The sequence below is a fragment of the Octodon degus genome, unplaced genomic scaffold (assembly GCF_000260255.1).
Source record: "Octodon degus isolate 3935 unplaced genomic scaffold, OctDeg1.0 scaffold00130, whole genome shotgun sequence".
NCBI classification, from domain to species: domain Eukaryota; kingdom Metazoa; phylum Chordata; class Mammalia; order Rodentia; family Octodontidae; genus Octodon; species Octodon degus.
In genome coordinates this window covers 3,581,074-3,585,689 of record NW_004524706.1, presented here as the reverse complement: position 1 = coordinate 3,585,689, position 4,616 = coordinate 3,581,074, and the positions used below count along the sequence as shown (strand labels likewise).

Genomic DNA, 4,616 nt, shown 5'->3' with positions numbered 1-4,616 from the left:
TTTCCTTTCCTTTCCTTTCCTTTCCTTTCCTTTCCTTTCCTTTCCTTTCCTTTCCTTTCCTTTCCTTTCCTTTCCTTCTTTCCTTTCCTTCCTTCCTTCCTTCCTTCCTTCCTTCCTTCCTTCCTTCTTCTTTATCTCCCCAGTCCCTCTTCTTCCTTCTTTCTTTCCTTCCTTTTATTGTTTGTTGGTTTGGTACCAGGAATCAAATTCAGGGCCTCGTTCTTGCAAGTGCTGTGCCACTGAACTACATCTCTAGCTCCTTCCTTCCTTCCTTCCTTCCTTCCTTCCTTCCTTCCTTCCTTCCGCCCAGGGTCTCACACTTGCCAAGCAAGGGCTCTAGTGCTAAACTATACCTCCCGCCCCCCACTTCCCTAGGATTGACTAGTTCTGATTCTTTTTCTTGGAATCCTTATCACAGTACTTGGCATGAAGTAAGCACCATGTAACTGTGTGCTGCATGTGAATGAATGGATGGCAAAGAGCAGGATTTTTTTCTGAGACAGGGTTTCATTCTGTAATTCAAGCTGGCCTTGAACTTATAATGTAGCCTACTCTGGTCTTGAACTTGTGGTGATCTCCCTGCCTCAGACTCCCAAGTGCTGGGATTATAGGTATGTACCATTGTGCCTGGCAGGAGCAAGATTTTTGAGGCTGAAACCCTTGCTCTTAACCACTACTTTTTTTGGGGGGTGAGGTACTGGAAATTGAACTCAGGACCTTGCACTTGTCAGGCTCAGCTATATTCCTGGCCCTTAACCACCACTTTCTTTCCAAGAGTATTGACATAGAGAATTATCCACTTATAAACCCTAATACCTGCACCCTATTTCTTGGAGTAGAAATTTCTGTCGTGTTCCCTTGTCTCCTCACCTGACATCCCAGGCCCTGAGGTCTGGACTTGGCTATTCTCTGCTAGTTGCTCATAGCTCTGGTATGTTCTCTGCCAATATTTCTATTCACTGCCCACCACTTCATGATGATGGCCTGAATGGCAACAGAGCCTGTTCAGGCTACTACTGGTCATCTGGTGATTTCTGTGGCTCTGCCATATATAGATGGTGACAGAGCCACAGATACCCCTGCAGGTGGAGCGACTGATTCCCTGAGCTCCTGATTAGAGAAGCCTCTAGTGACTGCATCACAGGCATCCCAATGGCTGCTTTTCTGTCTTCATGTAGACACAGATACCCCTGCCTACCTGGTTGTTTTGTTCTCCAGGCTTTTGTCTCTCTGAAAATTACGGAGTAGCCAGGAACACTAAGCACTGATTGTTTTAATTATATGGTGCTGGAAGATCTGCCCCTGAGTTATCAGGTATTGTGTTATTTGGAAGCAACTAGCTTGATGAAACAATGCAACTGATGACTCAACCACACAGCCTGGTGTGCTGGCAGAGTGCAACACAAACTTTATATAGCCCCCTCAGGACACTCAAAACATTCCCTTTCCATTTGAGGACATGTTCTTTGCAATGTATGTTTCATTTAACTTGAACACTCACTGTATTTTTGATCACCCCCATACATAAGATGTGTTGGTAAAAAAAAAAAACCAGTGGCCTATGCCAGGGAGATGGCTCAGTAGGATAAGCGCTTGACTGGCAAACTCAAGGATCTGAGTTCAATCCCCGGTTCCGCCAAAAATAAATAAATTTTTTAAAAAAGATGTGTTGGTGTGAATTAGTATGCCCTTTAGCCTCCTAAACCGGGAAGGAATGAAGATCAGGCTTCAGTAAACAGAACCCAGAAGAACCCTCTGGTGTTTGGAATCTGGGACCAGCCCCCACGGATTGAACTCAGACCCTTGTGCTTATTCTTCTGAGCTATGTTCCCAGCCCCTGCCACCGCCGCACTTTTGGTGCCAGGAATTGAACTCAGGACCTTGCACTTCCCAGACAGGTGCTGTGCCGCTGAGCTATATCTCCGACTCTTTCTTACCTACTTCGTGCTCCCCTGGGCAAATGACACAAAGGCCAGAGTATTATCCCAACCCCATCCCAGAGCAGATTATCTGTCTTCACTCAAAACACAGCTTTGGGGGGGGGGGGGGCTGGTGAGATGGCTCAGTGGTCTAAAGCACCTACTTAGAACAAGCTAAGCTAAACAAAGCACAAGGACCACGGTTCAATCCCCCAGCACCACATGCCAGCCAGCCTGGCCCCCTGGTGGGCTGAGCTGGCCACACACACACACACACACACACACATATTTAAAAAAAAAAAAAAAACCACAGCTTTCCGCCTGGTGTAATCCAGCACCCTAGGGAGCTGCAGAAGGACAGAAAATTGTACTCCAGGCGAGGCACTTCAGCGATTTATCAAGACCCTGTCTTACAATAAAAAATAGAGGTCTGGGATGTAGCTCAGTGCAAAATGCCCTGGGTTCCATACCTGGTACCACAAGAACAAAAACACACAAAGCAACCCCCTCCAAGAAACGCCAAAGAAACAAAAACCCCAGCTTTCATTTAATGAGATTATTATTTTTTTTCTTTTTCAGAACCGGGGATTGAACTCAGGCCCTTGTGCTTGCCAGGCAAGCGCTTATTCTACTGAGCTATCTCCTCGGCCCCTAATGAGATTATTAAAATGAAAAAAAAGCACAACATGAATATATAATTCCAAATTGGGATAAATGCTGAAAAAAAAAAAAAGAACAAAGGTGCCTAAGATGTGAGGGAACTAATCTAGGGGGTCAAAAAAGGTTTCTCTGAGGGAAAGATCTGAAATACGGGTAAATCACAGGGGAAGAGAATTTCAGCAGAAGGAAGGGTGTGTGCAAAACCGAAAGCCGAGGGGCCCAAGGTGTTGGAGTCCGGCTGCGGGAGGGCCGGGAGGGCCGAGGAGAAAGGAGCTGAAGGGCGGCCGGGGCAGGAGGCGAGCGCCGGCGGCGGCGGGGAAGCCGTGCAGCGGCGAGCGCAGGAGGTGGAGACGATCGCAGGCGCGGCCTGCAGCTCTCGTGGCTTCGACAGTGAGGCCTGGAGCCCGACCTGGAGGGCCAGGATGAAGCAGCCGGAGGCGGGTCCGCGGTTTCTGCGCGGAGAACCGAACCGGCCCACGTGGGCCCGGCCGCCCCGCCCCGCCGCGCAGACGCGGCCCGACTCCGCAGTCCCGGCCGGGGCTGGGATCTGGCGCCCATCCGGCCCACTGACCCCGCAGGCCGAGGTGCCGCCGAGCCGCAGTGGTGAGCTCCCCGCGAGCAGGCCGGGCGGAACCAGAGCGGCCCGCAGGAGCGGGCGCCACAGACAGTGAGTCCGGGCCGAGGTGGAGGGCTTGGGAGCCGGGCGGGAGCGGGTGGGCGTCGGGACCGAGGTCGCTGTCCTCGTCTCCCGGGGCGCTCGCCCTGGCTTGCACCGCGAGGAAGCGAGGCCGCCGCAAGCATGCGGGGGGGGGGGGGCCCTGCCCCCAGGGTGCCCAGGTTTCTGTTTTTACATCAGGGAACCTCTGGGCCTTAGCATCACCCCACTTCCTCCAGCTTCTTTCGTGGCCCTGCCTGTCTTTCAGAAAAAAATGGGGCGGAGGAAGATCTCCAGGCACCTTCCTGTAAGCCGCAATGCTGAGGGTGCGCAGGTCACCAGGCCTGCTGCCTGCTCCTGCAAGTGGGGAGAGCTATCGCGCCCTGCCGAGGTCCTCCTCGCATCTGCTCCACTCGGTAGAATCCCTCCCTCTGTATGGGCAATGACAACCTCTTATCAGTTAAAGCCCTCATTTTTTTGTTTTTTAGCAGAAGTTGGTCAGGAAGGGAAGAAAAACGAGGTACACCCTTCCTCCAAGGCCATAAGGGTGGAGTGAGCAAGGGTAGGGACACCAGACTGGAGCACTGGGAAAGAGGGGCCAGCTCCCGGGGGAGGTTTGTCCTTGGAGTTGGGGTGGGGCCCGCAGGACAGGACACTGAGGCTGGCTCTTCCATCCCTGGGCCTGCAGCAGTCGCCTTCTGCTACCATGGGCCCCATCCTCCTCCTGAGCACAGAAATCTCACTGCAGTCTCCTCTCCCATTCACCTGCCCAGCAGATCTGTGCTGACACCTGTTTGTGCCCGGCTCGGTGCTGGCTCCTGGGAATATGCTGGAGGATGATTAAGAGTTTCACAGTCAGGGAGTCAGATTATAAATTCACTATAGGATCGTTCAGCTAAACAGAATTCCAGTTGGGTAGATAGTTACTGGATATCAGCTACATGGCAGGTATAGGAAACAAACATGGGTAAGACAGTGTGTACCCAGGGCAGAGGTGACCCAAGGAGGACTTAAGGAACTGTGTGTTTGTATCTGTTGGGGCCATGGGGAGATGCAGGAAAGTTTCAGAGAAGTGGGGTTATTAAAGCTGAGTTTGGGAGTGCAGAGAGAAGGCAAAGGAGTGTAGAGGAAGAGGCAGGTGTTGTAGACCAAAGGCATGGTATGAGAATGATGGTGTTTTGAGACCTCTGAGCAGTGTGGGGCAGTGACAGTGATGGAAGGGTTATAAAAGGAAGCACAGATCAAGTATAGGGTTCAGTAGGCCATGGGTAGGCTTTCTTTCTTTCTTTCTTTTTTTTTTTTTTTTTTTTTTTTTTCTTCTTGGTACCAGGGATTGAACTCAGGCCCTTACGCTTGCTAGAGAAACACTTATTCTACTCTCC

The 4,616-nt window shown here is 51.3% G+C and overlaps 1 protein-coding gene across 1 annotated transcript in view; it reads left to right on the top strand.

Moving 5' to 3' along the window:
* The first annotated feature begins 3,015 nt into the window (after positions 1 to 3,015).
* CUNH1orf216 (chromosome unknown C1orf216 homolog) overlaps positions 3,016 to 4,616 on the top strand; it is a 4,098-nt gene continuing 2,497 nt past the window's right edge. Inside the window, exon 1 of the mRNA XM_004641088.2 lies at positions 3,016 to 3,246. The gene's annotated coding sequence lies outside the window, so the exon portion shown is untranslated. The remainder of the gene's footprint in view (positions 3,247 to 4,616) is intronic.